Below are 23,975 nucleotides of genomic sequence, written 5' to 3' on the forward strand. Positions count from 1 at the left end.
TTTTCTGCCCAAGTGAGCGCTTCACTTACCTCACTGTAAAGGAGAAGGATCTCCATTCTTTTCAAAAAAGTAAAGGTGGAGAGCTGGGAGGTGTGAACTTGGTGAACTGAGTGCAGACCGGGGTCAGAGATCTGGGTTTAGATGGGTTCCCAACGGTGACTGTGCGGTTCTGAGCAGCATGCTTGACCTTTCTGTGCCTCTTGACCTGTCAGCAGCAGACCTACTTCTCCTTGCCTCAGAAGCAGGACTGGAAAATGAACATGGTGCTCAATATGCCCGTTCTTGGAGTTCTGTAGAAGAAAGATGTTCCAAATAAATGCACACGATTTTGACGTTTGGTGATGAGCAGTGTTCTAAATTATCGCAGCGTACATAGCATTTTGTTTAAAAGGCACACTTCATTCCCAGCCCAGGCTTCCAGCAGGCAGGGGTGGTTAGACAAGACGTTCCAAGGCTCAGGATAGTGGGAGAAAAAAGCCTCTGTGTTCAGGCTGCCTCCCCCAGCCCAGAAGCAAGCCTTCTGGGGAGTGGTCTGTGTTTCTATGATGGGAGGGAGAGGGGGCTGGGTGGGGGACCTGAGGGGAGGCTGCTTTTTAGCGCTCTGGCCGGAGAGACCTGCCCAGGCTGCTCACTGAGGTGAGGTCTGCGCAGTTCGCTCAGGGCTCCCACATTCTCCATCCATATTCTAACCATTCTCCCCTCCGAGACACATTCCCACTCCCCCTGCCTGGAAGGCAGCCTGACAGCTAATCACTCTCCCGCCCACTTTGTCCACTCCAGCGGCCACATGACTGAGGGGAAATGGCAAGAAACTTGAGTCCTGAAACTGGGCCCAACTGATAGGGCCGGGTTCCTGGAATCGCAGCAGAGAGGCGGCCGGCGGGGTTGGGGCCAGCCTTCCCAGGGCTTGGGCTCCATCCTGCGTGGCGGGGTTTCAAAGTCCATGCAGGCCCCAGCTGGGCTGCCTGCCGCCCACAGAAAACAAAGAAATCCAGGCCCGAAGGCCCGCTCCTCACCCAGGGCGCCCTCCCCATCCCACAGCCTGAGGGACTCTGCCTGCTCCTAATCTCCCTTGCACAGACACTCTCCTCCCTCAGGGCACATTCCCTTGGAGCACAATTGCTTGTGCCCTTACTTGCCTTAGAGGGGCAGAATCTGGTCAGCACGCAGTTTGTCTCACCCTTCTTTAATAGTAATAGCTGCCACTTGCTAAGCACTTGCTAAGCATTATCTTATTTGCTCCTCACTCTGGGCAGTAGGCACTATTATCATTACCATTCTACAGAGGGAGAGACTGAGGCTTCAGGGAGTAAAGTAACTTTCCCAAGGTCACTGGTAAGTGGCCCCAAGAGTTAAGCCTGTGTCTGTTTATTACCAAAGCCAGCGCACTGAATCAGCAAGCCAGGGGTTTCAGACACCTTGGACGACAGGGGTCAGACTGGAGGAGTAAATGAGAGACGAGGAGCAGGTAGGATTTACTGTAAGCTGGGAGGTGCATGTCTGTCTGAGGGAGAAGGCATTCCACCTCTTTAGCTGATTTTGCCATGTGGAAATGCAGGCCCACTGCGGCCAACTGAATTTTTCAAAAAGAGTTTGATGAGCTGGCCCTGTGGCTGAGTGGTTAAGTTCGCGTGCTCCATTTTGGCGGCTCAGGGGTTTGCCGGTTCAGATTCTGGGCGCAGACATGGCACTGCTCATCAGGCCATGCTGAGGCAGCATCCCATATGCCACAACTAGAAGGACCCACAACTAAAATATACAACTATGTACTGTGGGGATTTGGTGCGAAAAAGCAGAAAAAGAAAAAGGAAGATTGGCAACAATGGTTAGCTCAGGTGCCAATCTTTATTTTATTTTAATTTTTTTAATAATCTTTTTATTTATAGCTTTTTTTTTTTTTGAGGAAGATTAGCCCTGAGCTAACATCTGCTGCCAATCCTCCTCTTTTTGCTGAGGAAGACTGGCCCTGAGCTAACATCCATGCCCGTCTTCCCCTACTTTATATGTGGGACACCTACTACAGCATGACTTGCCAAGCTGTGCCATGTCCGCACCTGGGATCCGAATCGGCGATCCCCAGGTCGCCAAAGCGGAAAATGCACACTTAACTGCTGCGCCACCAGGCAGTCAGGTGACAATCTTTTTAAAAAAAAAGTTTGAAATCCATATTTTTAGGTGAAATGTCCTGATTTTTAAATTTGGGCAACTAGTTAAAAATAAAAGCAAAACAAACAAATTATGTAGCCTAAACAATAGAAGTCGTTGAGTCAGATATTGCTCATGACCTAGCAGTTTGCAACTTCTGTTCCATATAATTGCACCACACTGTGCTCCATGCATATTCAGTGTACAGTGAATGTTTGTTACATTAAATGGAAAATAAACTAGCCCTACTTTTGAGGACAGCTGTATCTTAGGGTGAAAAAAAAGTACAATCTCAAATATTCTTAAGAATGCATAACTTTAAATGACATGGCTTTGGTGTCACCTGCTCGGGCAGCATACGACCAGTGAGATGGTATGTTCATCAGATGCTCTGCAATGAATCCTCCTCCTGAGTATCCAGAATGAGACCATGTCCTGGAAGGAAGGACATGTTTCTGCGGTGCTTGGCCCTGCAAAGACTTGGCTCCTCTGAGCGGTCCTCTTCCTCTCCCTATCTCTTACCTGTGGAAGCATCCCAAGACAGCCCTGGAACCTCAGCAGCTCTCTCTCTGTCTCATCTTCCAGAAAGGGCTCTCAGCCCCTCTCACAGATTCGACTGTCACCTCTACACCTCACCCATGCCCAAAGCCAAGTTCACTATCTTTCTCCCAGAATCAGCATGCCCACCCTCCAGCTGGCCTCATTTCAGTCACTTGCACCATCATTCTTCTGCTTGGGCAGCTCCCAATCCCAGCCTCATTCTTGAATCTTTTCTCTTTCCCTCCTTCATCAGTCAGCCCCAAACCCTCAGCCAATGTTTCATTCCACCTCTCATCACGTCATACCTGGCCACTGCTGTATGCTTTTAACTGAGGTAACTGGGATCATATTTGGAGATATTAACTGAGGTTCCCCCCATTCCTTATTTTTTTTCCTGTGGCCCTCCTACATTCAAACTAGACTGTGAGGCATCCATCAATTGCTTCAAGACAGAGTGGTTAAAGATTAGCAAAACAGTCAAGTTCGATTTGAAATTCAAAGCCAGCAATCAGGTTTGAGGACCAGGGGCTCCGTCCCTTCTTTCCCCAGAACATAAATATTTCCTATGCTGGCATTGGGGAAGATATGGAAAGGAGCAGACTGGTGGGTTTCTGAGAAGAAACCCTGAGCTTTCCTCCTACACCCAGGCTGAGCCCTAGATAGATTTGGGGGCCATTTCAGAACAGAGGAAATGTCTCATTTTCCAGGAAGGAGCCCAGCACAGCCCAAGCGCTGAGGAGTAGAAATGGCTACATAGGGTATCTGGAAGACATGAACTCACCTGTCTTCCCAGAGTCTCCTGTGGCCCCCAGGAGGTGTGGGATGACAGCTAGATTTCCTTAGGTTCCCAAGAGAGGAAAGAAAGAGCTAAGGGCTAACCGAAAAAAGGCCCTCTGGATGAAAGCAAAGGAGGCCATACACAGCTGCTACCTCCTTGGCTCCATGACTGCAGGCCTGCCAGGAGGAGGAGCATCTCAGCAGGTGCCGGGGTGGACAAATGACCACCACCCACCTGACTCCCCTTCCCAGAGCCCCCTGCCCATCATTGTAGCCCTGCCCCAAGACCCTAGAATTCATACGCAATCTTGCGGGGAGGGAGGAAATGGGGCAAAATTAAATTTACATCCCTACCCTCAGAGAAGAGGAAACATAATATGGGAATTGTAGAAAAATACAGTTGTATTTCTTATGACTCGACCTTGTGTCCTGAAATTCATAAGTGCTCTTTGCCTCTGTTCTCTCCGTATTCCAAACTATTCTGTATTCTGCAGCTAGATTAATTTTCCTAAAATACCACTTCATACTTTTGTGGATTCAAAGAGTAATTATTGAATGGCTACAGTGAGCCAGGAGCTCTGTTAGTGGATTAAAAACCTTAAATGGAATGTAATAAAAAAGATGTATGATAACATTGCACCGAGATGCCATTTATCAAGCAAAAATCCAAAAGTCTGACAACATACTCTGTTAGAGAGGCTGTGGGGAAGCAAGCACTTAATACATTGCAACTGGAAATGCAAAATGGTACAACTCCTATGGAAGGGAATTTGGCAATATCAAGCAAAATTACGTTTGTATTTGCCCTTTGAACAGCTATGCCACTTGTAAGAATCTATACCAAAGAAACATTGGTGAAAATATGAAGGGATGTGTACATAAGGCTATTAATTGCAGCACTATTTATAATAGCAAAGAATTGGAAGTAACTCAAATGCCTATAATAAGGGACTGGTTAAGTAAATTATGGAGTTTATTACTATTAAAACACACAATAGATTACCATGCAGCTATAAAAAGTAATGGAAATACTTCTACATACTGCTGTGGGGTGATCTTCAGAACATATTATTAAATGGAAAAAAAAAAGTGCAAAATACCATGTATAGTAGGTTACTGAGAAAGGGGAGATTATTTGATTATATATTCACATTGCTTATATATTTTTTAAATGCAAGGTAACAAAAACTAATAATGGTTACTTATAGATGAGAGAGGAAATAAAATGGAGTAGACAAGAATGAAAGCAAGACTTCTCCAAATGTACCTGGTTTTACGGATTTTTGCCTTGGAGCAATGGAAATGCTTTACATAATTATAAAACAAAATGAATCAAATTAAAACTACAATGCTTAAAAATTGAAAGTAAATAAAACAATTAAGCCTATGTATCAATTTGGTGGCTTAATCACATAGGCAAGAATTATTTCAAATGACTTTAAAACACAGTGATTTGATTATGCAACCTTAGTGAGATACAGCCTAAGGATTAAAAAAAAACACTGAATAGAAATATTAAACTGTTTTTCAGTAATTATATTAATAATGTTTCTACTGTTATTCTGAAATATATATGTAATAGGATAAAGCAAATAAGTAATTCACTTTAGGAGTAAAGATTTTCAGAATAAGAGAAGAGAGATACAAATATAAAATTAAAGAAGTTAAGTAAAAACCATGTAGTTTTAAATTTGAATTGGAAATCTCAGCATGAGTCCAGGATATATTTTCTCTTTAAAAGAAAAGAATACTTATTTCCCTTCTCTGTCTGCTGAAAGACCTAGAGACAATGACCTACCTAGAAATAATGAGCAGCCCTAGGGCCCAGGTTGTTGTCTCTAAATACCATTTCCCACTCAAAGGAATCTGAGCTCTTTGTGAAATGGCTGATTTCAGGTCTGGAGCAGGAAATGTACACAAAGAGCCTGGAAAGCAAGGAAGATACTAAAGATACAAAGATTGTACAAAAAGGACTCAGGAGCCAACTTGAAGAAGCTCCCATTGACAAAAGATGGGACAATCTGAGCATCAAAATGAATAGTAAACACAATGGAGTAAAACATATCAAAAATACTAAAATCCATGAGTTTGTAGTAGTAAGAAACTAATTGGTCACCTTTGGAATATACTAGGAAACTAATTCGTTATTTTGAAAACATAAATAAAGAAAAAGAATTAAAAATTTATTCTACCTTTTCAGGTAGTCAAATAGTTGATGTGGGAAACGTCTTTATAGAAGAATTCTATAAATGAAGAAGGAATTACAGAATCAGAATATCACTGTTAGTTAGCTCCCAATGTTATAACGGGACTAGGCAATATCAATGGTTGCTATCCCAATATACTATCTCTATATCAACAGCTGCTAAGGCTTCTGGGTGAAAAACTGATGGAGAACTTCATAATGAATGAATCAGGCTGATAATACCTGAACCCAATGGTCAATCTTAAGATGACAAAAAGAGAGATGACCAAGCATTGCATGCTTCCTGATGTGATGCATTTAGAAGCACACACCACCACTTATGAAATATTCCTCCAAAAATAAGTTAGAACCCAATAGCTTAGATCCACATCTCCCATGACACCCCTACATGATTCCTTCAAGCATATCTGATTCTTTTCCTTTGTTCATATAATTTCCCCCTACCCAAAGTATTCTCCTCTCTTTTCTGCTTATGAGTATTTCACCCTTCCTTCTATCCCCAGACCAAGTTTCACATTCTCCATGAAATCTTTCCTAACCACTTCAGCCCACTGTGATTCTTTCCTCTTCTTCACATGGTTCATATTATCTGTAATGCTCACTTGGCACTTTGAAATGACATCTCTAGGTATAACTGTCTTCCCAAGTAGACTGAAGGACTCTTGACAATAGGGACTCTGTCTCATTTATACATTCTGCCCTTCGCCACAGATCTTGATACAATGTTTACATACAAGCATGTATTTGCTGCTGATGATGTTAGTTGAAGATTCAAATACACCATATTATTCAGATCTCTTTTTACAGTGACAGAAACCCAATCAATGTAGCATAAGTAAAAATAAATTAACTGTCTCACATAGTCAAATTACAGGAAGAACATGGGTAGTGCTAGCCCTGAAGGATGACTGCTACCAGGGACTAGATTTGCAGGACTCATTGTTATCCCATTCTCTACTACGGCAGATAGTCCTTTCCAGGTGACAGGGAGCACACCTGTGGAAATCTTCCTACTCCATAGCTCTCTGCTTAGTTCCAATTCAAGAGTCCTAGGGAAGGACTCTGATTGGTCTGGCTTGGTTTAATGCCCACCCCTAGACCAACCCCCACAGCCAGGGAGTGAGATGGAACTCCTATTGGGACTATATGTTAAAGATAGTGAGAGGAACAATTGCTCCCTAAAATGTGCCAAATGCCACCAGAAGAAAGGAGAGGAGCTGGACAGATAAACCATGAGGTGTCTACACTATGAGTCAATAATATGTCCACTATGTGAGCCACTTGAGAGAAAGGCTTTTCTAGTTTACTAAGATATTTAACTACCCATTCCTATGGATTGTAAATCTGCAAGTCTCTGACTTTCGTTAAGTCAAAGAGAACTAGACATTGAATCTACCTACTATGCGCCATCCACTCTTCTAGGCATAAAGCAGTAAACAAAAAGAAGAAATCCCTGTCTTCATGAAGTTGGACATGACAGACAATAAATAAACAAATAAGTAAATACAGAGTATGATAACGTTGATAAGTGCTATGGAGAAAAACAAAGTAGGAAATGAGGATAGAAAGTGCTAGGATAAGAAGAGTTTTCAGTTTTGAATAGAATGGTTGGGGAAGTTCTCAATGAGAAGGTGACATTTGAGTGAAGACCTGAAGGAGATGGAAAGAGCCAACCATGCAGCCATCTGGGGAAAAAGATATCTAACAAATGCAACGACTCTGAGGTGGGAACAAGAGAGCCAGTTTGTCTGCAGAAGAGCATGAGAGAGGAAAAGACATCAAAGAGGTAATGAGGGGCCAGCTCTCACAGGGCCTTGTGTATTAGAATAAGGACTGGCACTTATTTTGAGTGAGACAGGACATCACTAAGCAGAGGAGTGACATGATCTTACATTCTTCATGACCCCCACTTTCTCCCCAGCATTGATCTTTAGAACTGCAGTTTAACATATGCCCTTGGAGTACCCTCACAGCTGATAAAAGAACTAGTCATAATTGGAGCACCTTTGCATTTTCAATAAAATTCTTTCCACTCATTTACCATTTCTGTTACTCTCCTTTCACTTTTTTTTTTTTAGATTTTTTTTTTAATATTAATGTTATGATAGATTACAACCTTGTGAGATTTCAGTTGTACATTATTGTTAGTCATGTTGTGGGTACACCACTTCCCCCTCTGTGCCCTCCCCCCACCCCCCCTTTTCCCTGGTAACCACCGATCAGATCTCCTTGTCAATATATTAACTTCCACCTATGAGTGGAGTCATATAGAGTTCGTCTTTCTCTGACTGGCTTATTTCGCTTAACATAATACCCTCGAGGTCCATCCACGTTGCTGTGAATGGGCCAATTTTGTCTTTTTTTATGGCTGAGTAGTATTCCATTGTGTATGTATACCATATCTTCTTTATCCAATCATCAGTTTCTGGGCATGTAGGTTGGTTCCATGTCTTGGCTATTGTAAATAATGCTGCAATGAACATAGGGGTGCAAGGGACTCTTGGGATTTCTGATTTCAGGTTCTTAGGATAGATATCCAGTAATGGGATGGCTGGGTCATAGGATATTTCTATTTTTAACTTTTTGAGAAATCTCCATACTGTTTTCCATAGTGGCTGTACCAGTTTGCATTCCCACCAACAGTGTATGAGGGTTCCTTTTTCTCCACAACCTCTCCAACATTTGTCGCTCTTGGTTTTGGATGTTTTTGCCAGTCTAACGGGTGTAAGGTGATATCTTAGTGTAGTTTTGATTTGCATTTCCCTGATGATTAGCGATGATGAACATCTTCTCATGTGTCTATTGGCCATATTTATATCTTCTTTTGAGAAATGTCTGCTCCTGTCCTCTGCCCATTTTTTGATCGGGTTGTTTGTTTTTTTGTTGTTAAGCCGTGTGAGTTCTTTGTATATTATGGAGATTAACCCTTTGTTGGATAAGTGGCTTGTAAATATTTTTTCCCAATTAGTGAGCAGTTTTTTTTGTTTCAATCCTGTTTTCCCTTGCCTTGAAGAAGCTCTTTAATCTGATGAAGTCCCATTTGTTTATTCTTTCTATTGTTTCCCTCAACTGAGGAGTTATAGTGTCCGAAAAGATTCTTTTGAAACTGATGTCAAAGAGTGTACTGCCTATATTGTCTTCTAGAAGACTTATTGTTTCAGGCCTAATCTTTAGGTCTTTGATCCATTTTGAGTTTATTTTGGTGTGTGGTGAAAAAGACTGGTCAATTTTCAATCTTTTGCATGTGGCTGTCCAGTTTTCCCAGCACCATTTGTTGAAGAGACTTTCTTTTCTCCATTGTAGGCCCTCTGTTCCTTTGTCGAAGATTAGCTGTCCATAGATGTGTGGTTTTATCTCTGGGCTTTCAATTCTGTTCCATTGATCTGTGGACCTGTTTTTTTACTAGTACCATGCTGTTTTGATCACTGTAGCTTTGTGGTATGTTTTGAAATCGGGGATTGTGATTCCGCCGGCTTTGTTTTTCTTGCTCAGGATTGCTTTAGCAATTCGTGGTCTTTTGTTGCCCCATATGAATTTTAGGATTCTTTGTTCAATTTCTGTGAAGAATGTTCTTGGGATTCTGATTGGGATAGCATTGAATCTGTAGATTGCTTTAAGTAGTATGGACATTTTAACTATGTTTATTCTTCCAATCCATGTGCATGGAATGTCTTTCCATCTCTTTATGTCGTCGTCAATTTCTTTCAAGAAAGTCTTATAGTTTTCATTGTATAGATCCTTCACTTCCTTGGTTAAGTTTATCCCAAGGTATTTTATTCTTTTCGTTGCGATTGTGAATGGGATTGAGTTCTTGAGTTCTTTTTCTGTTAGTTCATTGTTAGTGTATAGAAATGCTACTGATTTATGTATGTTGATTTTATACCCTGCTACTTTGCTGTAGTTGTTGATTATTTCTAATAGTTTTTCTATGGATTCTTTGGGGTTTTCTATATATAAGATCATGTCGTCTGCAAACAGCGAGAGTTTTACTTCTTCATTACCTATTTGGATTCCTTTTGTTTCTTTTTCCTGCCAAATTGCTCTGGCCAACACCTCCAGTACTATGTTGAATAGGAGTGGTGAAAGTGGGCACCCTTGTCTTGTTCGTGTCCTCAGAGGGATGGCTTTCAGTTTTTGTCCATTGAGTATGATGTTGGCTGTGGGTCTGTCATATATGGATGGCCTTTATTATGTTGAGGTACTTTCCTTCTATACCCATTTTATTGAGGGTTTTTATCATAAATGGGTGTTGGATCTTGTTGAATGCTTTCTCTGCATCTATTGAGATGATCATGTGGTTTTTGTTTTTCATTTTGTTGATGTAGTGTATCACATTGATTGACTTGTGGATGTTGAACCATCCCTGTGTCCCTGGTATAAATCCCACTTGATCATGGTGTATAATCTTTTTGATGTATTGCTGTATTCGGTTTGCCAAAATTTTGTTGAGGATTTTTGCATCTATGTTCATCAGTGATATCGGCCTGTAGTTCTCCTTCTTTGTGTTGTCCTTGTCAGGTTTGGGGATCAGAGTGATGTTGGCTTCATAGAATGTGTTAGGGAGTACTCCATCTTCCTCAATTTTCTGGAATAGTTTGAGAAGAATAGGTATTAAGTCTTCTTTGAATGTTTGGTAGAATTCTCCAGAGAAGCCATCTGGTCCTGGACTCTTATTTTGGGGGAGGTTTTTGATTACCGTTTCTATTTCCTTACTTGTGATTGGCCTATTCAGATTCTCCATTTCTTCCTGATTCAGTTTGGGGAGGTTGTAGGAGTCTAGGAAGTTGTCCATTTCTTCTCCTTTCACTTTTGATGTTCTGAGTTTCCAGCTAGTATCGTTTTTCATCTATCTGGAGAACTTCGTTAGCAATTATTTTTGAGCAAGTCCATCGGCAACAAATTCTCTTCATTTTTCTTCTTCTGAGAATGTCTTTATTTCGCTTTTAGTCCTGACATGTCTTTTCGCTGGCTCTAGCATTCTGGAATGACATTTCTCTTCTTCCAGCACTTCAAAAATGTTGTCCCGCTTCCTCCTCATCTACAAGTTTTCTGAAAGAACTCTTCAGTCATTTGAATTCTTGTTCCACTGTAAGTAATGTGTTGTTTTTCTCTGGATGTTTTCAAGATTTTCTCTTTGTCTTTAGTTTTCAGTGGTTGATTATGAAGTGGCTGGGCATAGATTTTTGGGGGTTTATCCTATTTAGATTCACTTAGCTTTAGCTTCTTGAAGCTGTAGGTTCATGTCTTTTACAAAATTTTGGAAGTTTTCAGACATTATTTATTTGAGTATTTTTTTCAGCATCCTTTCTCCTCTCCTTCTGGGACTCTGATGACATAAATGTTAGACCTTTTGGAATTGTCTGACAGGTTTCTAAGTCTCTATTCACTTTTCCAACACTTTTTTCCCTCTGTTGTTCAGGTTAGATAATTTCTTTTGACCTATCTTTAAGTTCACTAACTCTTTCCTCTGTCACTTCCATTCTGCTATTGAGCCCATGCAGTGAGTTTTTATTTCCGTTATTATTATGATTATTAAATTTTTCAATTCTAAACTTTCCTGCTGATGAAAGGAAAATATTTACAAGGCTCATACCCATTAACACAGAGCAGGCAAAATGGGCAAATCTGGAGCTGAGAGGCAACAAACCGATAACCAGCACAAGGCTGATGTCTTTAACAGATATGTCTTCTGGTTTCATGCAGTCAATGATATCAACACAGCCTCCATGTCAACAACAAGTTTCTGTAAATTACATGTTCACCATCAACGTTCTTGAGAAATGGAAATTCAGTACCTAATTTTTCATTAAATATACACCTTCATTTTTTAAGTTGATGCCAATAGTTTTTTAAATTAAAAAGTATTACTAAACAGAAAAATAAGATAAAATCCCTATAGCAAGACCCAAAAAAAGAGAGAGAATTTGGCATTACTTTTGGATCATTCTTGTAATAGCTGCTCTAAAGTCTTTGTCAGATAATTCCAACATCTTTGTCATCTAAGTATTGGCATCTATTGGTTGTCTTTTCCCATGCAGGTTGATATTTTCCTGGTTCTTTATGTGTCAAGTAATTTTGAATGGTATCCTGGAAATTTTGATTACTATGTTATGAAACTTTGAGTCCTGTTTAAATCCTATGAAGAAAGTTGCTATTTCTATTACAGCAGGCAATGAACCTGACTACATTCAGGTGTTAAGTTTCACGCTGATTTCTATGGGCTGTGATTCCAATGTTAGTTCAGTTTTCAAAGGCTTCTCAGTGATATTCAAGTCTGTCCATATACACACCCTCTACTGGCTAGTCTGGAACCTTGGCAGTGGTCTATCTGTTAGTGTTTGGTCTGCTGTTTAGGATCATATCCACACATGTGTAGCTCAGGGGTGAGCCCTTCAGTTCATAAACACTTTTATGTGGTCACTTTCTCCACTATCTCTCTGGTACTTTCCAACTCCCTGGGGTTCCCCTTTTCAGTTCCCTTGTCAGAAATCTGGGGCTTTGGTTACTGCATTCTGCTGTACACCTCCCACAACTGCATTCACCTTTAAGTCTAAGCTTTGAGAGTAATGGAGGGGAAAAGTGGTAAACCCACTGCAAGTTCTAATGGTACTTTAAATTCTGGTCTTCTTCCCCAATCTGCCTACTACTATTTGCTTTTCAGAGTCCTCAAATATCATCCCATGAATTTTCTTCAGGTTTTATAGCTGCATTTCCCTGGGAGAGTGAGGGTAGAGTGTGCTCATTCCATCTTACCTGGAACCTGAACACAACGCACTGTTTTAGAGGATATTCTTCAGTATGTTCTTTGATGTGCCTCATATAATGACCCATCTCAGATCTCAAGGTCAGAAAAAGTTGGTGATGGACTTATGCAGATTTCTTTTATTAGACTGTTAATTCCTTTCTTTTATCCTGGTTACTGAAAAGCTCAGAAAAAAATGATTTGGCTCACATAAGCAAATTGCAGTGTTTGGCACACAGGAGGTGCTCAGTAAACGTTAGAGATCTCTATATCTATCTGTCTATCCTGTTATCCCCAAGAGCTAAATTTTATGTTCAGTAGAAGAAACCTTTCTCAGTCTGGTTTTTGGATATAATTTTACTCTTTCCCATGCCTTTTATTACTTAACTTTTTCTTGCAGTTCTGTGATAGTAGTTTGGGGATTTATTTTAGCCTTATTAATCTTATGAGCCTCCTCACATTCTCAAGTTTGGAAGTAGTCAGCATAAATGAACAAACAAATAAAAAAATAACGTATTCATGGAATGCTTCATATTTCCAAAGTTGCTATCACACCTGTTTCCATATTTCATCCTAAAAAACACCCCATGTGAGTGAGGAAGAAAAGGTAACACAGGCCTCCTCTGCAGAAGAGAAAGCTGGTGCCCAGCCAAGACAGGCTGGCTTGAGGATCCTTTGGACACCCCTCCTTCTCAGCCAGAGATGAACTGTTTGACATTTTTGTCTCCTGTTGAATGTTGTACCAAGGCTAACAACAGCTTGGAAACCACACTAGAGAGTTTCAGATGTCTTTTGGGACCCCATGCTCCAGGAACTCCAAGCCTAAGAATTCCCATCAAGCCTTCTGTTCTCAGACTGCCCCATAATTGGTTTATCTATCTCCTTAGGATCCAGGGAACCCCAGAGATGCTAGAGGCTTGATGTCACTTGAGGGAGCATAATAAAAGTTTCTACCTCTTCCAATCTAACTTAGAATAGGGACTCATCTCCTGAGCAAGGTAGACCTTGTGGGCTCTCTACTCCTACTTCTGTCCATGAAGCCAAGTATTTCCTCCTGGATTGTCACTGAGAGGTGAAGCACAGAAACTGACCTCAGCTGGCATATGTGAAGAATGATCGTTGTGGCTCTTTCCTATTATTCATCTACATCCTGGGGCTTCCGTTTTCAGTTCAAAAGAAGGGGCAAAATGAGCCTTGATCACAGCAATGCCAGCATAGACCCAGCCCCTGGGTTAGCCTCTCTTCTATCCTTCCTCACTCCCTTAATCAAACTCAAGGAGCAAAGATTGCAGCCATCTCCCTCAGAGGGGGAGTCCACCCAAGAGTGATTTATTTGCCTTTTGCAGTCCTGGGGAAATGACACCAATAAACACATGGCAAGGAAGGAGAGAGGTACTCATGGGCTCTCACATCCATTCCAAGAGGAGGCTTTGGAGTGTCACAAATACGGCAGCAGCCCTTTACTCCTCCCTGTATCCATACACTTCGCAATGTGACTTTGTAGCTCCTCACATTAAGAGGTGGAGTCTATTTCCAATCTCCTTGATTCTGGGTTGATCTTGTAACTTTCTTTGGCCAATAGAATTCAGTGTAAGAGACATGTGGCAGTTATGACCCCAGGCCTTAAGAGATCTTACACACTTCTTCTCTTTCTTATGGGACTCTCGACTCATCCACGTGAAAAAGCCTGAGCTAGCCCACTGGAGGATAAGAGACCATGTGTGGACCAGAGTTAACCCAGTTATCCCAACTGAAGCCTCAGACATGTGAAAGAGCCCAGTCAAGATCAGCAAAGTTGACCCACAGCTGGCCATAGATGCAAGAGGAAGCCCAGCCAAGACCAGAAGCATTGCCCATTTAATTCCAGCTAAATTGTCAACCTATGGAATCATGAGCAAAATAAATGCTTATTGTTTTAGGCCTCTGAATTTTGGAGCAGTTTGTTACATAGTACTAGCTAACTAATGCAGAGGCTACATACTAAAACATCTATTTCTGTACCATTTCTTGGGTTATTAGGAGCACAAGGTTTTAGTGATACCAGTCAGCCAACAGAAAGAGACTAGAAAGAATGAGTATGATGGTTAGATGCAGTATGAGGTTATGTCTTTGAAGATATTACTGCTGTTTCCACACTCAGTAGTAACAGGAGGAGCTAGAGCAGGAAGGGAATGGAATAAACAGAATCCTACGGGATCAGCTAGAGACATACTCTTAAAACTGTCTTCAGGGACTCCGAGAAATATGAAGGTGCTGGAGGGTTTACAGAGTAGATGTGGTTGGAGCCACAGAGACCACATAATTTGAATATTACATACAAGGATACATTTGTTGAACTTTTTCTTTTAACCTCAAATAAGAAATTTTAACTTCCCAAAAGACATTAAAAAAAGGAAGTTTTCATGAACTTATTACACATAAATTCTTCCAAATAGTGGGAAAAAAATCACTAGATCATGGTGACTTTATTCTTCCTCAGATGATTCTGTATTTTTGTCTAGATGGCCAATTCTTTGGGGATAGTTAAGCAGGAAAAATGAGAAATGGGTGTAAAGACTGGCAGCATTTATCACATATTCTTTGCAAACATGAATAACATAAAGTGCACAACAAGAAATATTAAGTTATTATGGCAGAGAAGTCTGATCTTACTCGTATTTGTTCTCTTCTCCTTCCAGGCAAGCATGAGGATTACACATCTCTGCTCCCCTTGTAGTCCTGAGAGGCCATGTGACTAGGTCTGACCAATGGGTGGTGAACAGCGGTGATCCTGTTATTTCTGAGCTGATGCATTTGATTGTGGGTCTAAAGGCCTCCACCATTCTCTCCTGCACACTGACTGAGGAGGCAGCATGTCCCAGATGGTAAAGCTACAGGATGGTGGCATCTCTGTCTGCCTGGATTGCTGAGTCACAACATGGAGGGCAGCTGCTCTAGAAGTGACCCAGACCTGCAGTGGGTATTGTATGCATGGGGAATCAACTTTGGTTGTGTCAAGTCATCAATGTCTTGATATGGCTTGTTCCCAAACCATTCCCTCACCTAGTCTGACTAATACTATTGAAAAGCTGAAATTTTAAAAAATCTGATTAAAAGAAAAAACTATCAATACTGAAAGTAAATTACAAAAATGAGGAAAAAAATTGTGCTGTTGTCAAATGCAGATTATACATGGTTTAATTTTTGGCACGTAAGGTCTAGCGTTCAGAGGAGCATCCAAGAAACTTTATGAGCATAACATGCTGATGGGAATTTTATCCATTTGGCAGAAGTCAGAGCAAAATTTGATAATATTATGGCAGAACATTTATGCATGATATAAATATTGACACCAAATAATATTGCACCTATTTAGGGAATGAAATACAAAACCAAATAATTAAAATTGTAGCAGATGTAATGAATAAAATCAGTGTGAATAAGGTAAGAAGAGCTAAATATTACTCATTATTTTGGCTACAAATCTTGATGTTGTTGTATTTGAGACACAACCCCTGATGAATACAGAATAGATAACAATTTCTGTTAGACTTGTAGATTCCAAAAATGCAAATGTTTCTATATGTAAACATGTTTTGGGATTTTTTTCCGGTGAATGACACAACTAGAGAAGGATTATAAACAATATTAGCAGACCACTTACAAAAACAATCAAGAATAAAGTAATTTGTGGGAACACAGATATCATAATACTGCAAATATGCAGAGAAAACACGACAGATTGAAACAGATAATTTTTTTTTTAAAGATTTTATTTTTTTCCTTTTTCTCCCCAAAGCCCCCCGGTACATAGTTGTGTATTCTTCGTTGTGGGTTCTTCTAGTTGTGGCATGTGAGACGCTGCCTCAGCGTGGTCTGATGAGCAGTGCCATGTCCGCGCCCAGGATTCGAACCAACGAAACACTGGGCCGCCTGCAGCGGAGCGCGTGAACCTGACCACTCGGCCACGGGGCCAGCCCCGAAACAGATAATTTTAAGAAATAATTCTAGGGCATTTTCTGTCCCTTGACTGTGGATATTTTAATTCTGGTAGTGAATGGTGCAGTAAAAATCTCTTCTGACATGGCTGAATTTTTTTTATACCATCCAGGATCTATATAACTGCTTTTCAGCTTCAGTGAAACATTGTGTATTAAAAACACATTTACCAAACACAAATTTGAAACATTGTCAAATGCATGATGGAAAAGTTGAGTTTATACCATCATGGCACTAAATATTCAATTAGAGACTCTAAGTAATTCCTTTTAGAAAATATTAGTGTATTAGTAAAGACATAGATTCTAACATTCATGCCCAAAGTAAGCTTTCAAAAACATTTGCTATTAAATTTATTTGCCCAGGATTAATTTGGCAAGATGTTTTAAGTAAAATTAGTGCTATATGCAAAATAATACAGGAGCTGAAAGTAAACATATGGCCCTAAGAAGCATCCAAAGAGGCTGTGTATCTGCAGATGCTTGTTGTGTTGACTGGGAGAACAGGGTGAGAGCATGTGAGTTCCCTGGAGCTTAGGGGAGGCTATGGGAGTCTGGACTTGGGGTGAGAGGGTGGGGTGGAAGCATCCTCTGGGAGGTGGTGAGCTTGCCTTGCAGCATGATAGGCAGAAGACCAACTAGGAGGGGATCCGTGTTGAAGGGCCTTGGCCACTGAGATCCCAGAATTTTCTTGTCTGCTGGCCAGCGGTCAGTGATCTTTTCTACACGAACCTTCTGCTAACCCTGGCCTTTGGTAAAACTTTGTCAAACTCCACAACCTCAACTTAGGCCAACACTCAAAGCAGGAAGTGCAGCGTGTCCACACCACTGGGAGACAGTGACCAGGCAGAAAGAGAGAACAAGGGATGCAGTGAAATGCAGCGAGAATAGCTGGCAGAGGGAAGAAACAACCACAGTTCCTAGAGCAGAGCTTCCCACTGGTGTGCAACTCTGATGACAACCAAGACAACTCTGTACACTGCCATACAAAGAGATTGAACATGTTTGACTCAGCCATTTCATTCTGGTTCTATGGATAATATTTTTTGAGTAATTACTATGTGCCAGGCCCTATTCTAAGTTCTTTGTGTGTTTTACTTAATTTAATCCTCACAGCCAGCCTATCAGTGTGCCAATTTTACAGATTAGGAAACCGAGGCCCACAGAGGTTATATTACTTACCCAAGGTCAAATTAATTGGCAGTTAGGACCTTAACCCCAGCAGTCTGGCTCCAGAGTCCACACTCTTAATCAGGGTGCAATAGAATCTAGGTGTTACTCTTATAACCAAAGGGCTCACCATAATGTTCTGAGTTTTTATCCCTAAAAAGAAAAAAAAAAAAGCTCATATTTTCCCCCCAAGATATAAATCTAAAACCTGCTGCCGCCTTGAAACAAGTTGAAACTGCTTCAAACCATCAGGGTTTCAAGAATCTAGCCTCAGAATCTGGCCCCTTGGCAGTATCACACTGTCTTTCCAATGATAGCTGCTTCTGCTCATCTATCTCCCCAAGCTGATTGTGCACTTTTCTCTCTCTTATAGTAGGCTAAAAGATTGTCAGGGCCCCACAACCGGCAGGAAAATATGCTGCCACCCCTCAGCAGAGGGGAAAAGGCATCATATACCCAGGAAATGGGGCAGGACGTGTGACCACACTTTAGTCACTCTTACAATGGTAGGGTGGATGGGGAATCTGTCTTCCCAGAGCCTGAGGCTCTGCAGCAGCTGCTTGGAAAGAGAAGAGCTACCGTCTCATCCCAATCAAAACTCTGACTACATCTTAAGACCTGACTTGCCAAAGTCAAGGGACACCAAAGTTAGGGTGCTCAGCTTGTCCCAGTTTGCCAGAACTTCCCCAGGTTAGCACTGAAAGTGTCACATTCTGAGAACCCCCTCAGACCCAACAAACCCAGACACTTGGCACCCTGATCGAAGTAGAAATCCAGGGAAACTCTTTTCCCCATGGCCTCAAGCTGGAAGGCCCAAACCTCCCATTTCTCCTGGTTCGTAGAAGCCAGTAGGTCTCAAAACCATCACTGTCAGACTACAGACCAGTCCTCACTGATCTCCATACAAGGGGCCATGGCATCCCCTCAGAGCACTGAGAAAAAGGCATTGAGGACACAGGCCCCAAATTCCATCCACATGTTCCCATCTCCCCAGAGGCTACAAAAAATTGGACACTGGGAGATAGAGATGCTTGGCAGCTGGAGTCACTCCCAGCCTCGGGCAAATTTAACAGGCTTTTACATCTCTGGATGAGATGGCAATATTCTCCCTTCATTCCAGATCCACATGGCCTGAGGTCAGAGATGCAGGGATTTGGCCAAAATGCCTTTCTTTGTGATAAAGGGATCGCAGAGTTAAATCCCATGAGTTAATGTACAGGTGACAAGACATTTGGTATGATTTGGCTGGGACCAATAAGAAGCCACCTCGAGGGTGCTCTCTGTCCCTAGTGGATTCTCCAGAGAGGTCTTGGTCCTCAGCATGGCTACAGACATTCACTGTACATAATCCAGACCCCATCTAATGATATAAGTAAATAAACTATGGATACTCAGAGAAAACAAATCACCAGTCCATCAAAATCCTTGGGGTAAATTAGTTCAGCAGACTGGATAGAGACATAGTCCGTGACTCACTCTCACCCAGAGTAAATAAGGGAAGATTAAGCACAACTTGATTGAATCATGCTGAAGCTTGGCATAGCTCAACAAACAGATCAGCCTGAAATCTCACATTAGGAACACATAATCTCATAAAATTTATGACTGCTATTGCTCACCACATATGTTTCTGGGTTACTGTGTGCTGGGCTCCGAGCAAGCTGCATCACTGGGCTCTTGAGGGGCCTGCCTGCTGATCCACAACGTATTTTAAGAAAGGAGACACGTTCCTGGTTGACACTCTTTGGCATGATCTTCGGCATGGCCTGGCTGCTGCAAAGGAATGGGACTGGAAGGGGATATTGGCAGTGGGGAAGAACACTTGCACCATGCCCCAAGGAGGCCCCTTTGCAAGTTCTAGTTGAGATGCTGGTGGGGAGACTGGCAGGCAAATCTTCTTTCCCTTCTGTAGGCCTCAGTTTCCTCACTTATGAAAGAAGAGGGTAGATGATCTCTAAGGTCTTTTCAAGGGTTTCATTATCAGGGTCCATGAAAAAAATATCAAGGAAGTAACTTATTTAAAGAGAAATCAGAAACAAAATATCATCAAGTGAGATGAGTAGTGAATAGGGGTGCAGGAAATGTAGGTGTGGCTTCCAGAGGCAGGGATGGGTACAGGAGGCTATGGAAATGCTAGCCCTGAAAATCTGGGAGGAAAAGTTAGATGGCCAACTGCTTTGAGAGGTATTTGCAGCCTAAAGCAGCCGGGAAATGTTTTCTGAAGTTGTATCACCACTCTGCCTTCGGCTGCCGATTGATCTAGGCCTTCTTTCTCTCTGAGCCTAAATGCAACCTCAGGATCCTTCTCAATGTCAAAGCCGATGCCCACCCATCAGATCTGCCAGGGAGAGGGAGCTGCTTTCCAACCCAAATGGCCCTGAGCCTCCTTCAGGTCCAGGATCAGGGATGCCAGGTCTGACTGTAGGGACTCAGAATGCAGTAGGTGAGAGGGGAGATCATGAGAGAGGGAGTGATGGCCCTGTGTTACAGGACCGTCACTTGCAAGAGAGGTCAGAATGGGACTCCAGCGAGGAAAAGAGGCCCAGCCCCATGAGACTTTGACACCTTTGCTGGAGTCCAGAATGATGCAGGAGGTTCTGGGCCCTCAAGGCCATGCAACCCAAGTGTCTCCACTGATGGAACCCACACATGGAAGAATCAGGTGCCTCCTGTGCTGAAGTTGGTGTCTTTCAACTCCTCCCTGCCTGCACCCATCCCAGGCTCTGTCCTGAACATTTCATCTCAGCAATCTCACGCTCATCCATGCGTTCCCTGCCAACAGCCAGGGTCTGACCCTTCTGACCCTCGGGCCTTCTTCCAGGCTTTTCCCGTTCAATTTCCAGCACAGCTAGCTCCATCCAGAAAGAGTTTTGAACAAGAGAGTAACATTTTTCTTTCTGGCTTGTTCATTTTCATTATGATTTTCACAGCCAGTTCCAGTAAATCTGCCACACTAAAAGTCCCTATTCATCATCCAAATTCTAAATAATCTTAGATTTGATTTGAAGTCTACTTGTTAATATTTTGCCTTTAAAAAAAAAGAAAGAAAGAGAAGAGCTTTGTTTTTTCCTGATTGTAATGCAGATATCAGCGGGGGACTGCCCTGCCCCTCAACATCTGTGCAATGTCTTGTGGCAGATTGTATTTCCCAAAAATGGCCACAACAATACTTTCAATCCCACATGCTCATTCCAGAATCTTTCGACTCCTCCATCAAGAGATGAAGCCTGTGTCGTCTCCCCTTGAACGTGGGTGGGCCTTTCGACTGCTTCAACTAATAAAACACAGTGGAAGTGGCTTTGACTCCCAAAGCTGGGTCAGAAAGGCAATAAAGCTTCCACCTAGCTCACTCTCTCTCAGGACACAAGCTTTTGGAGTCACAAATAGTCATGTAAGAAGTCCAGCCCCCGTGAAGAAGCCCAGCTGGAGACACCGTGTGGAGAGACCACATAGGGATAGATAGAAAGTCTTGAGGAGCCCCAGCTGACTGAGCCTCTCCAGCCCAGGCGCCAGATACACGAGTGGTGAAGGATTTGCCATGACTCCAACTGCAAGGCCGTCTGAATGCAACCACAGGAGGGACGCCAAAAGAGAACCATCCAGCTGAGCCCAGTCACCCAACCATGAGAGATAATAGTAAATGATTGTTCTTGCTTTATGTCACTAAGTTTGGGATGCTTTGTTATAAGCAATCGATAATCAGGACATTTAGGCTCAAGCTTGAGGAATTCTATGTTCCATGGAACTCAAGAGACTTGCTGAGAATTCTACTGATCCCTGAAGGAACAGAATGGAGTTCATTGTGGGTTATATGTCCTCAGATGCTGCCTCTGTCCTACCTCACATTAACTCTTATGTGAAGTCCAGCTTCGATTTCAGTTCCCACAACAAAAATCACTTATATCAAGCATTGGAGAGAGTAGGAGACTTTACAGAACATTTAAGGTCATGATGCTGACCTTAAATGGGCTTCTGTCAACTTGCTGCCTCTTCCTCCCACCTCTACCCATTCTCACCTTGTCTTGCAGGTTGCTTGGGAACCCAAATTCTTCTCCTGCTATGAAGAGTAATTCAGCTTCTTCCAAGCTCTTAATCCAAAACTTCCACACTCAAGCTATCAAGAATTCAGCTTTACTGGAACCCACTGAGGTTATAGATGGGCAGTTTTTTTTCTGTGCACATGTATTGTAAGAAAAAAACTTCAAAGAACACACGGATAAATAAAAATTGGCCCCAAATCCCATTATGCAGAGATAACTGCTATTAATATTTTTGATAAATATCCTATCCATACACCACAATTTTACACTATCCTTACTGTTCTATATTTTCCCCAGGCATCACTAGTATTGCTAATACCTTTACCATTTATTTAGCATCTGGTATGTACTTAGCAGTTGCATAAATGTGATGTAACCCAATCCTTACTACAACCCTAAGGTGTATGCTCATCACCATTACCTTCTTTTTCCTAAGGGACCTTGGTGAGAGGCAGAGCTAGGATCCAAACCCAGGCCCATCTAACCCTAGGTCCTGTGCTCTTTCCACTGAACCTTAGGCTCCTGTCTGAATCCTTTTCCCAAACCTACTAGAGAGACTATCCTGGGCCTACATATCTTGAGCTGACCTAGCACCCTGATGGTCTTCTCTTTAGAAAATCAAAGGAGTCAGAGCTCCCTGGGGTCTATGGTTAGCTCGTTTGCCTAGTGGGGCTGGGTCTCTGAGAGGAGGGAGGGTCTGGGCCCTGCAGTGGGGGCAGGGCAGAGCCAGATAGGAGCCCTCTCTGCCTCCATGTCTGCTGGATCGAGAGGACTCTGCTCTTCTGAGAGTCTGGGGGTGGCCTCCAGTGAGTTCAGCATGTGTTCTCTGCCTCCTGCCCCCGGGGCATGTTTGTCCTGAGTCGTGAGGGCTGCATCTGTGCAGGGCCAGCTGTGTGAGGAGGACGTGCTGTTGGGGAGAGTCTGTGTTTATTCCCTCAGCCCTAGAAGAGACTTTGCCAGGTGGGACTTGCTCTTCCCTAGGAAGGAACATGCAGCATGTTCTCTGTCATCCTTCCCAAAATATGATGAGCACATTTTCCAAGCAGAGCCCCGGAGACCAGCATCAGCTCTGTCCCCTTCCAGAGGGACCCTGGGTGGAAGGTCAAGGCAAGAGATGCCATGCTGAGTGTACTGTAGCCCTACAGCCCCAGAAGAGGAATAGCCTCCAGGGAGGGCCTGACCTTTCCTTTGACAGCTTTCACAAGCCTTGAGCTAATTGTGAAGGAGAATTCAAAACCGAGTTATCAGTCTGTCCCCCAGCTATTCCCACAGCTGCTGACACTTGAGGGAGGCCAAGGGCAGCCAAATCCTCCCTCAGCCCCACTCCCACACTCACAGACCCCCCACTTGAAGGTGGGCCCTGCGTTGCTGGAGCTGCCCTTTGACATCAGGGGCTGTCAGACACTCACAGTCCAGAGTAGGAGTTAAGAAGTCAGGCTTGGAATTCATAAGCCTCAGATTTTAATCCTCGCTGCCCACTTATTACCTGGCAACCCTGTACAATTTGCTTAACTTCTCTGATGCTGGGGTTCCCTAACATTTTAGTTTGGTTTCCCCTGCAGGAGCTGACCTTGAGACATCAATTCTAGTGGAAGAATTTTGACTGGGAGGCAATCCCAAGAAGCAGCAGTAGGCGAGTGGGCAAGGAAGGAAAGTCAGTCAGTGAGAGAAGCATTATCAAGCAAGTGGGCAAAATTGAAGCTTAATCCCCCCTGAGGACTCCTGGAGACCATAGAACAAATGTCCTGGAATTATCTACCAGCACCCCAGGGATAAGGGAGTTGCGGTATTGATCTACCGATTCTCATCATTTATTGATTGGTTGAGGGCTGTCCCTGGGGAGGGGCTCAGGGGTGATCATGGGCTTCCTGCACAGGCTGAGCAGCCTCCACAGCCAGAGAAACCCTTCAGCAGAGTCACAGTATTGGCCAGTGAGATGCAAGGAGAAGTTTTCTAGCAATGCCCCTTCCTCTTTCCTTCCTCTTCATGGTTAATACACAGACACACGCCTGGATGCGCAGCAGTCCTCTTGAGACTGTGAGGCAACAACATGAGGAAAAGATGGAGACAGTCACACAGAGACCAGCCTTGGTGTCCTTGAGCCATGAACTGGGGCCTCCAGACAGCTCCTTCCAGTCTGTTTGTGACAATGGCTCCCTTTGAGTCTTCTCTTACTTGCATCTGAATGCGATTCCTCACTGAAACCAGGTGGGGACCACTGACTCTTTCCTGAGGGGCCTGCTGATTGGTAAATAAGACGTGGCTTATCTAGTTATCCTGCCACAAATGAATGAAAACATCTCTCTTAAGTAGTTTAAGTTCAGAATTAGGCCTGGACCTCCCCTTCTGTAAAAGAAGGGGTTGGACCAGGTGATGGC

The 23,975-nt window shown here is 42.8% G+C and overlaps 2 long non-coding RNA genes across 6 annotated transcripts in view; one reads left to right on the top strand and one right to left on the bottom strand.

Moving 5' to 3' along the window:
* Positions 1-15,553, top strand: part of LOC139085253 (uncharacterized) — a 44,519-nt gene extending 28,966 nt beyond the window's left edge. For all 5 annotated transcript variants that reach the window (XR_011543454.1, XR_011543457.1, XR_011543453.1 and 2 more), the window contains one exon: positions 15,089-15,553. This is a non-coding gene — a long non-coding RNA (uncharacterized lncRNA). The remainder of the gene's footprint in view (positions 1-15,088) is intronic.
* Positions 1-23,975, bottom strand: part of LOC139085254 (uncharacterized) — a 109,038-nt gene that overhangs the window by 67,622 nt on the left and 17,441 nt on the right. Inside the window, exon 2 of the long non-coding RNA XR_011543458.1 lies at positions 30-290. This is a non-coding gene — a long non-coding RNA (uncharacterized lncRNA). The remainder of the gene's footprint in view (positions 1-29; positions 291-23,975) is intronic.

Source organism: Equus przewalskii, chromosome 8, assembly GCF_037783145.1.
Source record: "Equus przewalskii isolate Varuska chromosome 8, EquPr2, whole genome shotgun sequence".
Classification (NCBI taxonomy): domain Eukaryota; kingdom Metazoa; phylum Chordata; class Mammalia; order Perissodactyla; family Equidae; genus Equus; species Equus przewalskii.